At 40.9% G+C, this 22,762-nt stretch overlaps 1 protein-coding gene and 1 long non-coding RNA gene across 24 annotated transcripts in view; one reads left to right on the forward strand and one right to left on the reverse strand.

The window, feature by feature from the left end:
- TRIM2 (tripartite motif containing 2) overlaps positions 1-22,762 on the forward strand; it is a 120,966-nt gene that overhangs the window by 48,912 nt on the left and 49,292 nt on the right. For 8 of the 22 annotated variants that reach the window (XM_046939800.1, XM_040698638.2, XM_040698640.2 and 5 more), the window contains exon 1: positions 16,001-16,164. The exons of 12 other annotated variants lie outside the window; for them this stretch is intronic. The gene's annotated coding sequence lies outside the window, so the exon portion shown is untranslated. Of the gene's footprint in view, positions 1-16,000; positions 16,165-19,733; positions 19,898-22,762 lie in introns of those variants that run through there. 2 more of the 22 variants (XM_046939799.1, XM_046939802.1) reach the window with 1 other exon arrangement.
- Positions 19,912-22,273, reverse strand: LOC121110652. 2 transcript variants are annotated; one of them, XR_005859532.1, is made up of 3 exons: positions 22,009-22,273; positions 20,997-21,090; positions 19,912-20,027 (listed from the first exon to the last, which is right to left on the reverse strand). It is a non-coding gene; the product is annotated as an uncharacterized LOC121110652 (long non-coding RNA). The 2 variants fall into 2 exon arrangements; XR_005859533.2 differs by having other exon boundaries at positions 22,170-22,263.

Genomic DNA, 22,762 nt, shown 5'->3' on the forward strand with positions numbered 1-22,762 from the left:
ATAACTGACAAATATACTTATGGTTACCAGGTTACAAAGTCCGAAAAGTTCAATGTAGTATTTCACTTTCTTTGCCCTTGACAATGTCAGCTGAGCTCCTGAAACTGATGGATTTCTTGTGAAAGAGCAGCTCCCTAGATTAATATGAGTTTTGAGTTGGAATTTATGACACTGAGCATTCAAATTCTTAGTGAAAACAGGAGGCTTTAAGGGTGCTTTTCCTCTGATGGATTCATCTTATTAACGAGTACTCTACTGATGCATCCTATATGCTTGACATTTAACAGTTAATGTTACCGTAAGAGAGAATCATCAGCTGTTTGAGTCTCACCAGAAAAGTGAACTGTCAGGTAAAAGAAAAAATATCTAAGTGCCTGAAAGAAGAAGTGGCAGCTTTCTGCCAGGTATGGGTAGATTTCCATGTAAAATCTCTCACCATCACTACTCAGGTATCTCTATCCACTGGGATAGCGGCAGGGGTTTGCAAACAGTCCCTCCTCAGCTTCCATGGATATATTGTCCTCTCTCTTAAATCTGAACCCTCTGACTAATATTCTCCTTGCTAACATCAAGGATATTAGCAGCCCTGAGAAGAAGGGTTTGGGGTTGTGGATTGATGAAAGACTCATCATGAGCTGGCAGTGTGCACTTGCAGCCCGGAAGGCCAAACGTATCCTAGGCTGCATCAAGAGAAGTGTGACCAGCAGGGTGAAGGGAGTGATTCTGCCCCGCTACTCTGCTCTCATGAGACCCCACCTGGAGTACTGCTTCCAGTTCTGGGGACCCCAACAAAAGGAGACATAGAGATGTTGGAGTGGGTCCAGAGAAGGGCCATGAAGATGATCAGAGGGCTAGAGCACCTTCCCTATGAGGACAGACTGAGAGAGCAAAGGCTCTTCGGCCAGGAGAAGAGAAGGTTCTGGAGAGACCTTATAGTGGCCTTCCAATACCTGAAGCAGGCCTACAGGAAAGCTGGGGAAGGACTTTTTACAAGGGCATGTAGCAATGTGATGAGGGGAAATGGCTTTAAATTGAAAGAGAGTCGGTTTAGACTAGATATTAGGAAGAAATTTCCTGTGAGGATGGTGAGACACTGGAACAGGTTGCCTAGGGAGTTTGTGGATACCTCCTTCCTGGAAGCATTCAAGGCCAGGCTGGATGGGGCTGTGGGCTAGTGGGAGGTGTCCCTGACTATAGCAGGGGGGCTGGAACTTGCTTTTAAAAAGGTCCCTTCCAACCCAAATGATTCTGTGATTCCATGAATATTCTCAACCTGCACCCACAGCTGTGAAAGCTTGTAACATCTTTAATTGTATTTCTTTTTCAGTCTGTTTTCCTAGATATTAGATCCATTTCTAGGTAAGGAATGTTGTTGCCGCTAAAGTTACATGGTCATATAAAATGAAAACTATGGCAGGCATGCAGCCTTTTGTATTTAAAATAAGAAAAATCGAAAGATTGTTGTAGTCAGATCTATCTTGAACATCAAAAGCAGAGGGTCTCGTGCTGTTAAAGGTGTTTTTTTGTTTGTTTGTTTGTTTTTCTGTGGCATTATTCAAATAAAGTACTGCATTTAGGAAAGAGAACAATTTTGAACCTATAACCTGCCTCAAAATTCACCCCAAAGGAAGAGCAGAAGTTTTTCAACAAGGAAGTTGCTACAAGGCCAGTCCTGTAGGGTGGACTGGCTTCAGTATCACTGGAAACACAGATCAAGGCAGAAGGAGAAGGGATTGCTGCCTACCATCCTTGCATGTGGCAGAGGGAATTACAGTGGCTAAGCAGCCTTCAGGCCTATGCCGCGTTAAATGTGTTTAACAGGGTCTACTGGTCTCTTTGACTTCTCTCCCTCCTGTTCTGTGTACCTGGCCTTTCAGCTGGCAGGGAATGATGAAGGAAACAGGTATCAGCAATATACAGATACTTGTAATGGCTCTCCTGTGTTCTCAGGCCAGGAGGATGATCCCTTGACCTCCACAGGCAAGCCCTATGCTTTCTCCTTACTGGAATCACTGTTTTACAGGACGGAGCTGTCTGCATTGTGCATTGTTTTGATAGTGAAGGAAAGGCACAGTCTAGCTAACCAAATTATTTTAGGGTACATACAGAAGTGGTATGAAATGAATCACAGTCACCAAATGGCCCACCCAGATTCCTCTCTTTAGCTCACATCTCTCAGACCTACAAAACTGACTGTGTCCTAGGATGTGCTCCAGTAGGCAGGAAATAATATGGATGCCACTATTCCTTCATCCACAAAGGAGCTTTTAAATAATTCAGTTTCCTTCCTTTTGCCTGTGTAGTTGGGTCACGTTGGAAATATCCAAATAATTTTGTCAGGACGGTATCTCTGATAAAAGCAGATTTTATTCGCTTGCATCCCACAAGCAGGAGCACCCCTAAGGACTCAATGACAGCTTTTGTACTTTGCTTCCCCCTCTGCCTATCCCCCTTCCTTGTTTCCCCATTGACTGGGTATTCCGGGTTCACAATTTTATCAAATGTTTACATTTTTTAATTGGTGTGTTGTCTCCAAGATGTCTCAGTCGTATTGATATGGTGATTTTCTTCAGAGTCTTCGTTAAACAGAGCACGGCAGGAGGGGGGGAGGGGGAAGAGAATGCCAAGCCTTTCTTCCCTGGGCATGTCATGACTTGTTCTCTAAATCTCGTGCAGGACATTCTTGCAGTGTGTATGAATGCAGCGTGCATTCCTGGGGAAGGTTCAGAGTATAAGTGATGCAAACTATCAGAGACCCCTCCCCCCTCACCCCCCAAGTAAAGTAGAAAGACTCCCAAGAGCAACTATGGCAGCGGAGATCATGAAATAAACAAATATATATATTATCTAATTCTAATGCAGAAGCATTTAATTCCCACAGTCAGAGGTTTAAGAAAGCAGCAATTTGAGCTTGTACAATAAAAGGACCTTAATTGAGCAGGCAGAATGCTGTGTTCTGTCCTGGTTGCTGCTGTCTAAAAAAATTGTCATGGCTGTTGTTAGCCTTTCCCTCTTATTGCTGGTTGTTCAGAGCTTGTGAAACTGAGAAGCATAGTACCCATCAAGCTTCAAGGCTAGCACTGTGGTTTCCCTCATCAGTTTCTACTGGGACTCACTTTCTTCCTGACCTCCCTCTCCTTGTACAGTGTCTTCAGCGGACAATTTATCTGATGCTCCCTAAGGTATAGTATAATGTCCTAATCTACTCTAATTTGGATGCTAATGTTTGTTGTAGCCATATCATGGCATGGAATTCTGCAGGTCTTACTCTGGCAAAACTCCTGCTAGTTCTGTGATTCCATAATGGCAGCAGCAGGCCTAGTTACTTCAGGGCTGAAAACAGACTGTGAGAATTACGATATATTTTTGTGTGTGCGGTTTAATTTCTGCTTCTAAATGGGATGCTTAATACCCAAGCAGTACCTTTGGCCTTCTTTTCAATTAGTTTTTGAACGTGTAAAAGCAAGTTGACAGCTATTTGATAACCATATTGATATGGTTAATGTTAACTCCAGCATTGTAATGTCTGAACTTTCAGCACACAACAGTTTTTAGACATTGCATTCTTGAGGCTTGGTGTCTAAAGAGATTTTCCTCCTTTCCTCCATTTTCCTCATCATTTCTTCCTGATGCCCTCTCTTAGTCTCTTTGAAATCTATGCTTGATTCTCATACACATTTTGGGATCCAGAGCTACACCAAAACATTTTCTTGGTTCCCAGTAGCTATAGAAAATGTAATGCTTTTATACTCCAATACACAGATTGGAATATATGAGCCAGAATTACTGTGGCTCTGGCAATAAGAATAGGAAGACTTGCTTGTGTGGGTAGGAGGATTGGGGAAATATTCTCAAATACATGCTCAAGTAAATACCTAAATACCTCACTTAGGATATCCTCAGGTGAGATTCCTTTTATTTACACCTGCTTTAAAGCCCTGCACCCCCTGCCAGGCTTGCACTGTAGATTTTAGTGTCTCCTAGCCTAAAGCCCCTCACTGTTTGCCCCAGTTTCCAGTTCACTCTAGTAAAGAGCATCTAGATCAATGCTTTCTACAACCCATGCCCCCCTACATGAACCACATAGTTCACAACCTCTGCAGCTTTTTGCCACAACTCCTCTCTTCCCACCAAAGAGCTACATTTTTTCCTAAGATCTTCTCCTCCTGCATCTCTTAACTCCATGCCAGTTAAAATGCTTATTCTGCTCACCTCATAGCCTTTAGAAGCTCCCCCAAAGCCTTCTGCTCCCTAGTCTCCTCCTGTCCTCAGTCTTTCCCACTACATTCCAGTGTTTGCAGCTGGAGAAACAGGATGCTGTTTCTTCTCCCCTAGAATTTCAAGTTCCTCAGTGCAGGGATCTCAACATACCTCTCTTTTTCTCCTTGTACTTGAAGGCAGAAAAGCAGGGTAAGTTAGGCATATACTAGCCCTTTGTATACTTTAAGAATGGATGTCTCCAGGCAAGGTTTGGAGGAAGACTAAGCCAAGAAATATTTAAGTGTGGCATGTTTTTTAGAAAATGTAACCCTTTTTATTTCTCTTTCTAAATAAACTGTCCTGTATTCAGCACATATCTTGTGAAGCAACTTCAGCCTCACAAGGGCTTTTGAACTGTTTGATGTGGTTCTCCATGTGCTCATTTCTTTGTACTACTGGTCACATGTTGACATTACTGATTCTTGGATGAACAATATTTTCAAACAAAAAGGATTTGGACACATTACTTTTGGTTCAGAACTTCTTATGAATGCAGCCACATGGAAAAAGTATTACATCAATGTTTCCTGGACACTTGCTTTTGAAAGAAAGCTTACTTATGTAAATGAAAGTTTGTGAAAACCAGTGATATTGAGACATCATGGTTTAGTAGGAGTCTGGACTGACAGTGTGCCCCAGGCACACCCAGATCCCTGCAGTCACAGATGTTAGTAAGAGTTGTTGTGAAAAAGTGGCTTAGTGCTGTGCTTATTCTCCCTTTTTCCCGGGGACAGCCAGGTGCTACTGCAGCCTGTAGTGAAAATATCGTCAGCCTTGGGGCTTCTCCAACTACGACATTAAGGTTGTAATTGAGTTGTTTATTTGTTTTATGTTTAAGAGGAGTGGTACTGCATTATAAAGCACTGAAGCAGCCTACTCCCGATTTAACAGTAGGAGCAGGCTGCGAAGGATTACCGCAGCATATTCTCTTTTCAGATCATTGCCTGGCAATTAGGTGCCTTTCTAGAGGGGATCAGGCTTTGAACTCAAGTCTCTGGACAACAAGCAGAAATGCTAAAACAAAATTAAGTGAGGTCACTGTAAATTAATACCAACTCAGCACCTGAACCTAGATCCAAGATATTTCGTGTGCTGGTTTTAAAATGCCAGTGGTAATATAATTTATAATATTACAGATAATTCTTCTTTAAAAATTGGTTGTTGTCAGTGCCAAAATCTACATTATAATTCATCAGCAGTAAGTGAACTGAAGCTCTACCTTAAACTTCTCCAAGGGTGGATTTGTCTCAGTTTATCTGACATGATTTTTTCTGTCTGTACAAAGTGTGCCAGCTTGTTTGCATCAGAAGATTCATCTAGAACTTAAACTGTGACTGATCTGAAATCTATGTAAAGTCCTACACCAGGTAGTTTATCTTTAGAATGAAAGGTAAGCGCACAGCTGTGGTGCGTCCCTGGCTTGTTAATCTGCCATCCTGAGTTCCCCTCATTTTGGCAATTTCATAGATTAAAATTTTAAGGGAAGGTGCTTCCTCCACTGAACTCAGATCTTTTGTGTATCACTTTCTTGGTATTTAAACTTCAAAACAATAAGGTATAGAATAAATTGCTTTCACCTATACCTTTACAGTACAGAAATTCCAGCACAGCCTCACTGTGGACTCAATGGGAGCAGAATCCAACTTGAAAGAGATATTTTCTGCCAACTACCATACATCATAACCTGTGCCGCTTACTGAGGAGGGACAGTTTTCCTTGCTTTAACAAGTATACAATTTCATTTTAAAAAAATCTTTCAAAAATTTAAACACAAAGCTGCATGTTATCAGTATAGTCAAGATCTAAGCTGCATCCTTCTCCTTATTTTGAGAAAGCAGACATATTGAAGGGTACCCATGAGATAAGTGTAAATTAATGTCTTCACTCTTCAGGGAAAGAAAATGCTGTCTGCACAAGCATCACAAACTGACAGTTGTAATTTCCGCTGACTCTCCACTTCAATACCACATCTGACCAAAAAGGAATTTTTATTCCAAAGATAACAGTAATTCAATTTGTCATGTGCTATATTGAATAAAAGGCTAATCTGTTATGTTGTTAAGAGTAGTTGAGCACGAACAATAGGAACGATATGGGGCCATTAGTTAGGGGTGGAGTTTGGGGTGTAGAATAAGCATGGAGTATTGTGCTAGAATTAATTGTAACAACCACTCCCTGTGCCATAAATATGCATGTATTCCCTGTATAAATGGGGATGTTTACCTGCTTTCGGTGTGCAGGCTAGGAAGGAGTTATCCTCCCCTGCACCCGGCTGGCTGAATAAAACATACCTACTCTACAACTACTTCGTGGTTATAGAGTTTGTTCCACAAGTCAGTTTTGGCAAGCCAGGCAGGAGAACTTTTTGCTGGACTGCAGGGCTGGTCGCACCAGGGGACGCTTCTGGCATGCCCCGAAAACAATTTTTTTCGGAGAAGACTCCCCAGGACTCCCCAGCACATCCACTGCGGGGCAGGGAAAAAGCTCTGGTGTGGACCAGGTATGTTACAGGTACAGGGACCTGTAAGACATGAGGAGACATCCTACACGGGGTTGAAGGAGCGAGGGTGCTCCCTGTAAGGGTGAATCCACAGGCATAGTGACATGCAGAATCAAACTCTATAACCCAGTTAGGTTATAAAGCAGGTATGTTTATTTGGCCGGCTGGGTGCAAGGGAGATCACTCCACCAAACTTGCACACCGGCAAGCAAAAACGCTACATATTTGTAAGCCAAGTTCATACATATTCAGCAGAATTCTTGGAATCCATCTACATATTCATTATCCTTCCGGGAATTCGTTTACATACTGCCACTCCCCTGGCGCACGCGTTGTCGGTAGTAGGGGTCTCCCTCTGGTGGTCGTGGGGATGAAGTCAGAAGTCTTCCTCGTGAAGGCTCGACGTCTTCCCTGGTCTGACCTTCTTACAGTGCATTCAAACTGGTCAAAGCCATTCATTTTGTATTGTTCCTTTCTTTGTGTTTGCACAGCTGACCATGAAATATTGAGATGTCGTTCTCCTTCCCTAGTTTTCAAAGCTAGCTTATTTACCCCTATATTTTCAAACCCTAGACCCACTTGAGCTCCTGATCTCAATAGGTTGTGTGATCGCAATCGATGTGGGAGTACACCACTCCAGAGGGAGGTCCCAATGGGGGAGTATCTCAAGAATCCTGAGAACCCCACAGGTAAAGAGTGCAAGGTATCCCGAGAGTGAGGCCATAGTGCACTCGGGAATGTAAGCTGTGTAATACTTTGGAAAGATCATAGCTACAAAAGTGTGTCGGATCTGTGGTTTTGTTCTCCTGTGAGGGAGATGGCTGGACACTGTCACTGAAGTGTTTAAAGTGACTGGTCAAGCGGGGTGGGAAAATGCCCTCTTTCTTTTTGTGATAGGAACTGTGTTTGTCATTGTTGTTATCTTTGTAATTGTTAAATGCTTCTGATATAAAAATATTGTTTGTGGAATTCCATTTATAATATAAGTGCTATTGTTGCTGGGGGCATTGTTTATAGCTCTTGTCCTGTAAAAGGGGGGATTTGTTTCGAATTGATTCCGCTTAATGAAATAGGGTTTGATTTTGCGATTCTACCTGGACGATTTAGATTCTGCTTACATTCCACAGGAGCATTCTTTTGTGGTGAGAAAAACATAGGTGCCAGACTCCTTGTCGGCAAGATAAGGAGAACTGGAAGAGGGAGATAGGAGAAGAATAGGCCCCAGACTCCTTGTCAGCAGGGGGTCTGGGTTCTGTTTAGTGCTTTACGTTCCACAGGAGCATTCTTTTGTGGTAAGAAAAACATAGGTGCTAGACTCCTTGTCAGCAAGACAATGAGGAAGAGTGTTTACTTCATCCCAAGGGACCATCAGATGGGGATGCAACCACTCAGAGGAGAATACAACGCATGCGCCGGAGGGGAGGGACTTGATTAATGAATATGTAGTGCGGTTCAACGTAACCTGTTGAATATGTATGAACTTGACTTACAAATATGTAACATTTCTGTGGACCGGTATGCAAGTTAGGAGGAGCTATCCCCCTTGCATCTGGCTCTGTGCAGCGTTGATTAAAACATACCTGATTTTATAACTGCTTTGTGGTTATAGAGTTTGATTCCGCAAGTCAATTTGGCACGTGGGCCAGTATGCAAGTTAGGAGGAGCTATCCCCCTTGCATCCAACTGTGCGCAGTGTTGATTAAAACATACCTGATTTTATAACTACTTTGTGGTTATAGAGTTTGATTCCACAAGTCAGTCCAGTGAATTTGGTGTTCCCGTACCCTGGGCAAGTAGGCAGATTCCATTGCCCAGCAACAGAGACTTTATAAGCTGCTGCTATATAGTGTGAATGTTAAATATTGGATCCAAGGTGTGAGTGGTGTTAATGTGTGATCTGAGAGCAATTGGATGCTTGTTACACCCTGAAAATTATTGCAATACTGTATTTGTTGTTAGAAGCTTAACCTGTAACGCTGTCCAGGAATTACAGTGGAACATAGGAGTCTGGCATTTCTGTTGGGATTGTGAGCTGGGGTTTAAAGAGGAACACATATCAGATCTGATATACTGGCTATAAGGTATGGTGGAGTTTTGGGAACAATAAAGAATCAATAACATTTAATATGGGGGGGCACAGGGAATGGAATCTCCCAGGCGAACCCCACTTGGATGCATCTTGGCTCATTGGTGAGATATTGCTGCGAAGCCTGGGGGGCACCCTGAGCAAGAAATCTTGAAGTATTGTAATCAGTGGTGGTTGTTATACAAGTTGGAAAGCGGTGAAAAATGGTCTGTAAATGTCACTTTGAATTACAGTACCCTTCTGCAGTTAATGTAGTTTTTGCGGAGGGAGGGCAAATGGGAGGAAGCCACCTAGGCTGATATGCTCTTCACCCTCCGTAATCACCCTGAATGGCAGCGGGATTGTGGTATGGGGCCGACCCAGGAACCGATGGTTTTAGTAATTAGGAAAGGAGAAAAGGGGTGGGGGAAATCCCTTAAATAACTTCCCTCTCTTCAACTTCTAAAGCAATGTAAGCAACAGCGACCTCTCCAGAGAAGGGGAGTGGCCGAGCTGCCGATCCCGTGCAGGGTCCTAGAGAGAGTGTGCACTTTCGATTACTGAGGGAATTGGAACAATGTAAACGGGAGCAGGAGAGTTTTCCTTTCCTCTTAGGGAAGTCCACTTAGGTCAAAGGGAAATACAATGTGCTAATACTTGCCGTTTTTACTAGCAGAAAGTTTAGGACTCTCAAGAAGTAAATGAATTCCTTAATGGAGGATCTTGTAAGAGTAGCAGGACGATTAGATCAATTTCTAGGGCCTAATTTGTATGTTTATCATGGGTATGTTGTTTACTGGAGAAGAAAGAGGCATGATTAGGTGGGCAGCTGTGCAAGTGGGGGAAAGAAATACAGAGGGAAATTTGGGCCCTGGAGGGAGGCAGAGAGAGGAAGGATTTAGAGGATACTGATTATCGTTACTGTCTTTGTGATTGTTGAACATAAATGGAGTAATGGGACCAGTTTTATAATTGAGTACCCTAATCATGAGACCAGGTGCTGGGTCTTTGTGGAAGTTGAAGAAATGTATTGTTTGATTTCTGGATTTTGAAGGGAGTGGGGGAAACTGTTTTGATGGTATATGGAAGTGCAATTGTTAATGGTGTATGAAAATGTAATTAAGGGTACAAATAGTGGAATTGTTGGGGGGGGGAAGGGCACGAGGGTTAAGGATAACAGTGAATTTGGGATATTAGAGTTTGTGCCGGCACGTGAACATATCCCCCGCACTACCTTCCCCCCCCCCCCCCCTCCGCGGCTTGTAAGAACAACTCGGAGTGAGAGAAAGAGCTGGGGGCCAGGGACTCCCCCTTTAACTGTAAAGGGCGTATTACTTCTGAACGGGGGTGGGACGGGACATTGGAAGTGAGAATAGCCCTCATCTGCAGAGATCTAAGGAAACCCGATATACCAGTATTAGCACTGGAAGCCTGGGGACGGGAGGGGTTGAAACTGAAATATAATGCTAGTAATTTCTGTAACAATGAAAGTTTGGAAAGTGAAAAGGGTTTGGGAAAGACACAGGCTGAGGAAGGCAAAGTTGAGCAAGGTGTTACAGGGATGTCCTTACCGAGAAGAGAGGTGAGGGATCTGGAAAAATTGATTGAGAAACAGAGATAGCAAGAAAGTAAGGAAATTGGGAAGAACAGTAGCAGCTGTTACCCTTGCTGCACTAGAACAGGGCCTGAGGACCCAGAGATTCCCTCAGGGAAGAGGTAAGGGGGAGCTCCCTGGAAAGGCCCAGGGAGAGTTCCACCCCCACTGGACCGAAAGCAGCTGGGGAAGCAGGGTAAAGAGGTTTATTTTCTGATATGGGTGCCTCTTACGCTGTGCTGCATCAAGAATTATTACCCGTAGATGATTTTTGTAATAGTTGTAGAAGCTACTGGCAAGAGAAGCTTACTTTTTGGGGACCAATTAAATATACGCCAGGAGAACAAGTAGGAATACATAAATTCTTGTACATGCCAGGTTCTCCAAAACCATTACTTGGGCATGACATATTAGAACAGTTGAATGTAGAGATTAAATTCAGTAAAGAAAATTGGAGCTAAGTGTCAAGCAAGACTAATTGACTGAAAATTAAATCTGGCTTTAACACAAACTGGGAAAAGCAATGTTGTACCCTCAGAAGTTATGTAAATCCTAAATCAGGTATACACAGGATTGCAGGCATCAGGAATGCCTGGCAGAGCCAAAAATGCAGCAAGTAGAAGCTAAGTTAAAGACAAGATCCAGCCCAGTCAGGGTAAAGCAATGTCCTTTGAGGATACAAGATTGTAGGAGGATAAAAGAAATAATAAATGACTTCTTGGATTTTGGATTATTAATTGGATAGGAATCCAAATACAGCACCCCAATCTTGCTAATGAAAAATTGTATAGCAAAAGCTATAGTTTGATACAAGATTTGAGGGTAATTATTGAAGAGACACAACCCGTGGTGGCAAATCCATGCACTTTATTAACCAAGTTAAGGAATGAGTAGGTGGGATTTGCTCTTCTGAATTTGAAGGGCACCTTTTTCCGCCTGGTTTTGCCAAAAAAAAATCTAAAATTATTTGCCTTTGAATAGGAGAACCCCAATACGGGGAGAAAGAAAAAATAAATAAATAAAAATGCAAGTAACCTGGACTGTGTTACCCAGGGTTGTGAGAACAGCCCAGTGACTTTTGAGAACCAGTCAGCTTGTGAGCCTGAGACTTGGGTTCCTCCATCCCAAGGTGGAACTTTACTGCATTACAGGGATACCACAGTAACAAAAAAGGACTGTGTACAATGGACTGTGAGTTTGCTGAATTTCTTGGTTTCAGTGGATATCAAGTTTCTGAACAGAATGCTCAACTCATGAAAGAGAAGGAATGAAGCAATTTGCTGAATGCTCAGGACAGCAACACAGAGCTACCTCCAAACTAGCAGAGTGAGACTGCATGGAGACTGTCTGTGCCAGTGGGCCAGACCTACAGGAAGAACCACTGGATAATGCGGAGGATTCCTGGATTCATCGATGGAAGCAGTTTTGTGATACAAGGAAACTGTAAGGCAGGATATGCAGTAACTGCTACTGACCAGGTAATTGAAGCAAAACCATTACCTGTGGGGACTTCCGCTCAGAAGGCTGAAATAACTGCCTTGACAAGAACCTTACAGATGCTAAATACACTTTTGGGGTTGTACCCACTCATGGTACCATCTGGAAAGAGCAAGGATTGCTTATACACAAGGAAAACTAATTCAGCATGATGTTGATCTACCAAAGAGTGTGGCTGTCATACATTGTAAAGGACATTAGAAGAGTGACACTGAACAGGAAACTGGAAATATGATGGTGGATCAGGTGGCAAAACAGGCAGCTGAGGAAAAATAAATTGGTGAACTGACTTTAATTCCAGACAGTAAACTTAAAATCTCTGAACCAGAGTCGGAACCTTTAAGGTATTCTAGAGAGGATAGGAATCTAATTAATGATTTAAAAGAGAAGAAAGCAAGCTGACAGATGGGTGCATACCTAGATGGACACATTGTTGTGCCATTTAGTATCTTATGGAAATTGGTTCTAAGGGGTGAAGTAATTATATGATCCTAGTACCAGGAACAGGGTACAAGTGGGGCCTATTGGGAAAGGGAACCTTCCCGGACAACAATGGCAAATTGATTTTTTGGAACTGCCAGGAAAGAGAAGGGTTTTGTTATATGCCAGTTCTAACCAATACCTTTCCAGAGTGGCCCAAGGCTTTCTCTTGCAGGACCAACAAAGCACAGGAAGTAACTAAAGTATTGTTACAGGAGATAATTCCATGATTTGGGTTCCAGCAACTATTTCCTCTGATTTAGGGCCTCACTTTGTAGCTAAGGTAGTAGCACAAGTAAGCCAACTATTAGTGATTGACTTGGCAATTACATATTCCCTATCGGCCACAGTCATGTGGTCAAATAGAGAAAATGTATCTCTGATATCATCTGATCAAATTGCAAATTGTTAAGTTAGGGCAGGAGGCTTGGTGACTTGGTCCCAAGAATTACCGTTGGCTTTACTGGGAATAAGAACCAAACCTTGGGTGAATGAAGGACTAAGCCCATTTGACATATCACATATGGCCTACCATGTGATTCAGAATTGTACTTCAAATTAAGTAGGTGAAGAGACCTTAACAGGATATGTAATGGGCCTGCAATGGCAGTTAAAAGAAATGGAAAAGTCAGTTTTGGGCATAAGGGCAAGAGGATTGGACGGACCTGGTCATATTGTCAAACCTGGAGATGATGTATATGTCAAATCTCTCTCAGATTCACCGCTCAAGCTCAAGTGGGAAGGACTGTTTTTGTTAATATTGACATCATATGCAGCAATCAAGGTGAAAGAACAGGAGTCGTGGATTCATCATACTCGAGTAAAGAAGACGACAAAACCACTGTGGACTGTTGAAGAGAAGGAACTTCTTAAGCTTAAACTCAAGAAGATGTAATAACAGAATAATCTAGCAAAAGAATTTTCTAGGACGTAGAAAAGGGGGGAATTGTATAAAAGGCTAATCTGTTATGTTGTTAAGAGTAGTTGAGCACGAACAATAGGAACGGTATGGGGCCATTAGTTAGGGGTGGAGTTTGGGGTGTAGAATAAGCATGGAGTATTGTACTAAAATTAATTGTAACAACCACTCCCTGTGCCATAAATATGCATGTATTCCCTCTATAAATGGGGATGTTTACCTGTTTTTGGTGTGCAGGCTAGGAAGGAGTTATCCCCCCCTGCACCCGGCTGGCCGAATAAAAGTACCTTCTCTACAACTACTTCATGGTTATAGAGTTTAGTTGCACAAGTCAATATCAGTGTGAACAGGAGAGCCCGCTCTTCGAGAGGAAAGAATCATAGAACCACCAAGGTTGGAAAAGACCTCCAGGATCATCCAGTCCAACTCTAACCAGGATCAAGTCCTTTAATTTCATGGAAATTATCAGTCCTGCTAAAAAACAAGAAGTAGTGGGTTCGATCCACTTGATCACTAAGCAAGAGAGCAATAACTCACCTCTTAACAACCCTGTTTACTAATGTATCAAAAAGATATCTTTGCTTTAGCTGATGTCTCTGCATTTCAACTGTTTCAAACTGATGGTCTCATTGGCTTTCTGGAGCAACTCTGATAAAATAGTGAAAAGTTTTAAGCACATCTGGGGATCTTTGTCTCTTAACACACATCTTAAGAATGAGAATGAAGTCATGGAGAACTTCACCTATGACAGGACCTGAATGAGAAATTGAGCACGTGACAAGAACTTCGGGATTTTGAGGTAGACTACAATGGTGTTTTTATTTTGTTAATGACTCACTGCTCTGATTCATGCTTTAATGAAAGCTGCCTCATTTAAAGATTCTCGCTGTTTAGCTGAGTGAGATTATTCCCGGCAGAAAAGCTTGCAGAAGTCCTCTGGTGAAACGAAAGACTAAATAAAACTTGATATTCTAAAGTAAAAGAGCGCAAAAATAACATTATCTTATTTCAGTAATGCAAAACTTCTTTATCTGACCTAGACAAGAGGGAAATTGTTTCCCCAGGTTTTTCTTTTCTTTTTTTTTTTTTTTTTTTTTTCCTAGAAAAACAATGCAGTTTAGTACTGACCTTGAGCTATCAAAAAAAGAATGTGTATGTGCCCTCGGGCTTCTGGAACTTGAATTTAATCAGGGCAGTAGACCTTTGAATAGCTGAAAATAGGGTGTGAAAGTGGCTTTAGGAGTGTTGGAAATATCCAAATAATTTATTAGGACGGTATCTCTGATAAAAGCAGATTTTATTTGCAATTGCAATGGTGGGCTACTGCAAGCAGGAGCACCTGCAGAAAACAGCGTTACATCTTTTATGCCCTATTACCCAATACGTATCTTTTCCTTCCCTGGTTCCTCATTGGCTGAGTACTTCAGGTTCAAAAATCTTCCCAACTAAACATATAGAAACATTTTGCTGAGGGTCTCCTATCCAAACAGAATAGCCTTACAACCTGCTTTCTAGTCCATAATACTATAACCATACTATTCACAACATTTAAAAACTATTGCAGTTTTCCAAGCAAGAATTAACCACATAATTAAGCAACTATATTTCTAAAATATGCTACTAACATATATGGTTCTTCTACTTTTTCACATCAACTGTTTCTAAGGACAAGTTAGGAAATACAAACACATTGTGCTCTACTTCTTGAGATTAATTCCCCTTTCTAATGCAGAAACAACATTCCATTCCTACAGGATCTTCAAGCCACCAGCTTTTTCTGGGTGCTTTTAGACCCAGAAATAATAGCAAAATAAACAAAATAAACCCATTTGTTTGTGATGCTTTTGATTAAAATGCACATTGTTGTAATTAATAGACAGGGTCACTTCAGAGGCTTTCCACCAGGCAGTTCTTCACTAATTTTCCTGGCAGGAAATTACAACTAGGAAACCTGCAGAGTATATACTTTCCACCTGGAAGTGTTTAAAGTATGTGAGTTAGCATTCTGTTCACTGTTAATAAAAAACAGTTGTTGTTCTAAAATAAATACATGTGCTTTCTTTTAGTTGCTGAAGTATTGAACTGTTTTAAGCAATGCACAGTTTATCTTTTTTTTTTTTTTTTTAGGGAGAAAAAAGAAAGCACATGTATTTATTTTAAATTCCTGTTCCAGAAAGGCTGTTCATGCTGGGAGGGATGCTGCAGGCTCACTTTGTTTCCCTGGGGGGGAGCACTGCCCAACACCTCGCTAGGCAGTGTGCTGCTTGCAGGGTCTGGGGGCTGCTAGGGGACAGTTAGCCAGCCAGCCAGCACAGCCACATGCGTGACAGAGAGCAGATCGATGTGGGGCTGGCTGTTTATTTTCAAAGCCTTTGTACCTCAGGTTATTTGTAAGGCTGGTGCCTAGGGAGTTCAGCATAAACCAGGCTGTGTATGTTGCCTGCTTTGCTTGTAATTTGCAATTTATGAAAACCTGATGGATGACTCTGTGCTCTGCAAGTTAGTGTGGGGATGGGAGCTTCTGACATAAGAGCAGCTTTTACAGAAAACACTGAGTTAAGAAGATTCAGGCTCAAGCTAGGTTGCTTCTTCCCTCCCCCCCTTTTGTCTATTTTTACTGCATCATTGGTACGTGTCCAAGGAGAGTCAGCCATATCACTTGGAAATACGAGGGGATAAACTTTTGACCGTTGGCTTTCTTCAGGCTGGGCGACTCCAGAGAAAATGAACAGAGAGAGAAATAAGAGAGATTTCTTTAGTTGTACTTTTTTGACCGTCTTCTCTGCCAATACCAGTGTAGAATACTGAAGAAACTGCAGCAGTCCTTTCCCAGCGTTTCTCTAAACAATGTAAGTTACCCTTTCACATCTGTCTCTTACTGTCCTTGTGCTTTTCGCACTCTCGAGTGCTTTTTGGGAGAGCAGAGATTGAGCAGCGAACCCTTGCCAGGAGCTCTGCTGTGCAGAGTAGCGAGTACTTTGTCTTCACGTCTTTTCCCACACCCAGGGTAATAGTGGTGGAGGATGAGTGCCTTGACACCACCTTTCCTTGGCAGTCATGCTAGCTTTACTTTGGGTGCCTGTCAAAACCTTTAAACCTTTTCAGAGTGTGTGCAGAAATTCATTTGTAGTTGGCAAATATGATAGTAAATGTTTTGATTGAACTGTGTGTTGAGCTTGCTGTAAGTGCTAGCGTTTCAAAGGGGACTGTGTGACACTGTGTAAAGAGGACAGAATGCGGCTGGGGAAAACACATGTTTCCTGTTCTTTAATATTTAAAAGAAATAATTGAAACAGAGCCAAGCAGCTTGCCTAGGGAAGAAATAGTGATGTTTATTCAAAGCAAAAGAATGACTGTTAAGCTGAGAGGACAGTGTTGAGGTATAATTAGGAGGGAGAGTTCTACTTCTCACAGGTGTTAGGTATTTTGAAGGTGGCAGCTGATGTTAAAGCTGCCATATTCTGTTCTGCTTTTGTGAAGAACAAGTCAAGCTATTACCTGATGCTTATCTCCCTTGCTAAGCATCCTTCCCCACACTCCCTCCCTTCCCATGCTACTTTAATTTTATTCTACGATTTTCAAAATGCATTCCAGGCAGACTGTCAAGCAGATTGACAGGTTTAAGTGAGGGCAAAAAATTATAACATACCAAGTAGTATACCAAGAATAAGGCAATAATCACCCTGAAGTTAAATATTCATCAGGCCGAAACAGTTACATAAGTGTCTGTTCGTATGTGTGTAACAGAACTGTGGCAAAAACACAGTGACTAAGTGTTCATCAAGTAAAGATGTGGTATGAGAGAAGCTGCCTCCTGTTGCAGCCTCAGACCATTTGTCTTTGAGGGCAATGGATTTGTTACCTGGCTAACAATTCTGTGACCAACTATTGTGATATAATTATCAGAAGCTCTTTCCTTAAAATTCCACATACAGCTGAACAAGAATTGACCAGTAGTGCTAGAGCAAGTAAGAGCTTCAGGATAATGTATGTGTTTAATGCCTTTATTGAGTCAGGTGAGTGATGTTTGTTCTTAACTGTTTGTTGTCTTTGTGGAAGTTATTTTCTAGTAGTTCAGTGGAATCTTGTTTTTGAGCCAAGGTATGTGACAAGCAATGTCTGTGGCCTGACAGCACACACAAACACTGAATTCTGCTACATCCCTCAGTATGCACCATGTTTGGGAAGTGAGGTCTTGTTTGGACAAAGATGGCAATGCAGCTGGGGGATTTCCCAAACTCATGATAATATTTTTTGTCTGGCAGTCTCACCCTGAAGGTCACGCTATTTCCTGGAAAAGCCTAGATAATCGATGCTTAAAGCCATCTCAAAAACATCTTGGGCTTGTCTTTGCCTGATAATGGAATTTAATTAATTCATAACAAAACTAGGATTTGAACAACTTATATAAACACAGTGATCCTCCTGATTCCTTTGAGGAAAATTAGAAAATTAAATGAACTGGAAAGATCTGTGTGTTCTAATTCAGAGAACAAGGAGCTGTACATTACTATAGTAAAGCTAAAATTGAATCATCTGCATAAAATATTGAATATGCTGTTCTAGAGAAATGTAATACACATCAATTTATACAAAAACAAAGGCACAGTGTATGGTATGTTGGGAGAGATCCTTGAGCCAAATGTGAAAAAATTGGATTTGATCAGCTGGCAAGCAAATTGCTTCATCAAAATTAAATATGCCTGAGGATGCAATTATAGCTGGTTTGAACTACTTCTTTACATATAGCAGCAAACACATCTTTACTCCAAATAATGCATTCCAGTTCATAAGGAATAATCCTTAATACTATTGAATAGTAGAAAAAAAGAATCTTTCAAATTATTATTTTTTTCTTTTTTAAGGACAATGCAGTGTTCTGTATTAAAAAAATCCATCAATTCTGAATCTACAAATGTTTCTTGAGGCTTTTTTTTTCTTCTCCCTAAGACCTAAAACCCCCCAAAACTTTCTCTCCCACCTATAATTTGCTGGATAACATGTATGAACTTGCTTTTTAAGTAGGGCTTCAGGGACCATGTTGAAGAAGTCCCGTGACTCTTAGAATAGAATGCAATCACTGATGCTATGTTTGGCTGACACCTTCAACCAAAATTAGATATGCTGCTTCCAGGGACATGTTTCCAGAGACTGTAGGTTGTGGTTTATGAAAAAAAAATAATAAAAAGCAACTGTCCATGTGTCATGAACAAAACAAAAAAAAGGCTCCAAAACAAAATAAGTAAATAGTAATTGTTTGGAAGTTACTCAAGTAGCTAAATACTGGCAGGAGAAGAACAGGGCCTATGCTTCATATAAAAAGGTTTCCATCTCTTTGTTCCTCTATTTCTGATGGCTTACTTTTTTGAAGATGTGTTGCTTCAGTTTGGGCCTGCTGTTGTGTTTAGATGACCCCATTGGGGGTGGTCTCTTGGTGTGCTGTAAGGTGAGTTGGGCCTGCAATAGCAGGAGCTGCTTGGCTGCAAATGTTGATCAAATTCAAATTGGAAGGATTCCCAGCTCGCACAGAACAAAATTCACACTGACATTTGGAGAGATGTAAATGCCATTTATCAACCTCTCTGAAGCATTTTATTTATGTGAAGGCCAGGTTTTATTTCTGTTGTGATTTAAATAACTAAATATTTATAGTATAAATTGTAATATTAAAGTCAGTTCTCTACTATTTTCTACCATATTTTCTCCATCCCTGGAGTTTTTCAAGAAAAGGGTAGGTGACACACTGAGTGACATGGGTTAGGGCGCATGGTGGTGATGGGCTGAGGGTTGTACTACATTATCTTAGTGGTTTCTTCCAACCTTAATGATTCTGTGATTCTATGAAAAACTTTGTGAACCTTTTCTGTCACAGAATCTGTAGACATATCCTGACATTGCATGCCACTCCTCTTAATAACTGGGATGTTCTGCTATATTTGGATTAGGAATTGCTTATTTTAAAAGGTGAAAGTAGAAATATAGTTTGTAACTGGAATAGTATGAAGTGAAGTAAATGACATAGCATGCCATTCTAATGGGGAGAGCTGGGGATCGAGTCAGCTGAGAGGTCTGCTGGCCACCAGACAGCCTTCCTGCTTGCCAGGTGGGCTTTAGGGCACAAACTCACAAGTGAATCACATTCAAAAGGAAGAATTGAAATAGCAGCTGGAATATACTTCTTGAGGCTGTGAACAGCTAGTGTAACAGGTAGATGTTGGCTGTGCCTTGCTACTAGTTAGCTACAATAAGGTTAAAAAAGGCACATCTAAATTAAGAAGGTTGCTAATCATGGATATGTGCAAAATGTTAACAGAGTGTATTCTGGCACCTCCTATGTTACATGGAGATCTGGTTGACACAAGCATCAAAATATATCCTGTATAACCATACTTCTACAGTCATTTACAAACAAACTGCTGCAGAAATGGCTATGACACTTTACTGTTAGATATTAAATCCAGTCTACAGTAACTTTAAGGATATGCCTTGAACCCTGGAGAAGACAAATGATACAAAAATTAGCCATAATTGTCTACAGCCTAAAAGGTCCCCTGGAAGTACTGGACAACTCAGCTTTTTCAGGTCAGCACTTTTGCTCAGGTATAACAGTATCATTTATTCTCTCTCACTTTAATACTGCTGAATATTTTCAGTCTTGGATGCACGTTGTTAGTAGATGCGTCCTTAGGCCTCAAGTCAGGATGGATTCTTTCTGCAAAAGAGACATAAAGATTGGAGTAGATGCAGTTTCATTTCTAAACCGTTTTAAATGCATGAGATGAATGTTCAGCAATCTGCCTGATCCTAACCCAATATGGATTTATTTGCTTTAGTTTTATTAGCCTAAACATGTGTATGAGCAGTTTATTTCTGGATGACTTTCTGGTGGTTTGTTTATTTATTTATTTATGTCATGTAAAGCTACTCTGACTGTTTGGGTTTTTTCTTTCCATTCTGAAAAAGTAGAGAGATAATCCTTTCTCACTCTCTCTATTAATTTATTCTTTTTTTTTTTTTTAATGAGTGTTGAATGCTACTTGTCCCTTCATTGAACTCATGATTTGAAAAACTATCATGTGGAGTGATGGCTTGAAGGAAGGAAAGTATAAATTTCAGTCTCTGCAAAGGTTTATACTGTACCTGCCTCCTCCAATTTTAGTTGATCTGGATTATTTTGAGGTCAAAGGTACATGCTATCTACCAGTATGTTTTGTGGAGTGCTCAGAAGTTGATTTAGCAAGGAAAGAGCTATGGTTGGATTATTCTGAAGTGCTGAACTCTGACTAATATGGAGATGCTCCTGCCACTTCTGCAGAAGAATAAACCCTCAAAAAAAGTGATGGAATGTTAAAGAAAAAATGCACTTGACACAATTACTTACAGACCCCCTTCCAGGGGAAGGAAAAAAAAAAAAGAAAAAAGAAAAGAAAAGATTGCATTCAAAAGATTTTGCTGAACTTGGAAATACTCTTGCAAAGTTTCCAACAATTATGTCTTTATGTGCCTCTAAATGCCTTAAATTCTACAGTAGTCCTTGGAGAACCTTAATACGTGTACCATGTTTCACTCATGGTCTATATTATTAGAGAATTTGCCTGCTCTTTAAGAAGCACAGCTTCCAAAAGGGCAGATGTTCTTTTTTTCTCCAGTTCTTCTGAGAGCAGCTTTATGTTGTACTTACTGTAAAAAGATGCTTAGAAATTCCGCAGGAGCTGGAACGACCACTAGGGATGAGAACACAGAACTGATGAATGAGCCTTTGCAGCACGCATAAACTGGATGAAAAGAAAAAAGAGGAAAAGTGAATACAGTTTGTGTGTGTTTACACCATGATTTTTTTCCTCTCTTCCAATGGGGAAAAAGTATTCATGAAATACCATTACAATTTTCTCTCCACCCATGTTGGTGGAAGAGATAATGGGAACATTCAGGGATTAACCCTCCCAAGATAAGTCTCTGTAGGTGTTTCTTGTTATATTTAGAGATTAAGGCTTAAGTAATTGCACTCTGTCAGAACTGGAAAACCTAGGACCCGAGAAACCAGAAACTAATTTCATGCCATCTGAGGGTTTTTTTGTTTTGTTTTGTTTTGTTTTGTTTTTGCCTGAGTGTTACTGAGAGAATATTATGGTATGGGTTATCATGTGGTTTTCCCAATGTACTTGGAGGGAAAGAAGAAAAAAAAGTGAATATTTTTACAAAAAAATGTCCTATGTTTGTTTCATCAGAAGATGCATGTTGCACAGCCTTGACCAGTTAAGAATAGACAGAAGGCTTCTTCCCATATTGAGCTTCCAGGATGCATATCTGAGCTGTGGAATGGTTGTCTTCACCTTATCAGCAAACATCACTGTTTTGCCCCAGCGTGTGTACTTGCAGAAAGCATGCTCTGTGGTGTGCACCCTCTGGAGGGGCTTCTGTTGGGGAAAGTGGACAACTTTGAAATGAGAATCAGAGCAGCAATAAAAGCCTAATTTCCTCAAGCTCTATTGCATTGCTTTTAGATTAATATGAAGTACTTCTGCAGAAAAGCAGAACAAATGTCAGTCTTAAGGAAATACCACTCTTGGTTTTTTTTTGTGTGTTTTGTTTGTTTGTTTGTTTGTTTGTTTTTTGTTTTTTTCCTTAAGGATGAACTGTGTTTGAAAAGGGAGGAGGAGGTGAGGGGAAATGCTGGGTTAGTATTCATTTACTATGCAAATGTTCTGTCTTTGAGGTGATGACCAGTCAGTCTCCATTGTTGTGCGTCTTGTTCATATAACTTAGAAACTTGCTGAAGATGTACTGTGGCCCTCAGTGACATTCTCCATAAGCAGTAGTGTATTAGGGCAACTGTCTGATAGATTAGTTTCACCTGATACTCATAAATGGCAGAGCTCTGATAAGCAATAAGAACAGCCCTGTAGCACCATTATTATCCATCAGTTCTGCCAAAGGGGAGTGGCTACTATGGCAACTCCTGTGATGTCTACGCCAAGTATTTTGAAACTGTGACTGGGTCAAGTCAGAATTAAATCTAGCTCAGCCTTGTAATTTGAATGGTGGCTGATGGTAGATGCCTGCAGAAGAGCATAAGAATAGATCAGACAAATAATGGTACTCCCAGAGCACTCTTTAATCTTCAGTGATTTGTGCTTCCAGCTCTGTTTCTGGTAGAGGTGGTTTCTCTGTAGTTAAAAATCTTTAATCAGTCTATCCTTCATGAGTTTGTCATTCTTGCCCAGAATGAATGTAATATATTAAAAGCTGTATCATCCTAGGGCAGTAAGCTTTGTAGATCACAGGATGGAGTATCCAGTACCTTACTGGTAGACTTAAAGGAGCTTCTCTTCTGTGGCCAATAAAAAGAAAGAGTAAAATGTAACAAGATACTGGTTGTGAGTAAGAATTAAACTGTGAATATAATTTAACTCAGCATTCCAAGAGAGTTTATTTGAAATGTGTGAT

This window comes from Gallus gallus, chromosome 4 (genome assembly GCF_016699485.2).
Source record: "Gallus gallus isolate bGalGal1 chromosome 4, bGalGal1.mat.broiler.GRCg7b, whole genome shotgun sequence".
Lineage (NCBI taxonomy): Eukaryota > Metazoa > Chordata > Aves > Galliformes > Phasianidae > Gallus > Gallus gallus.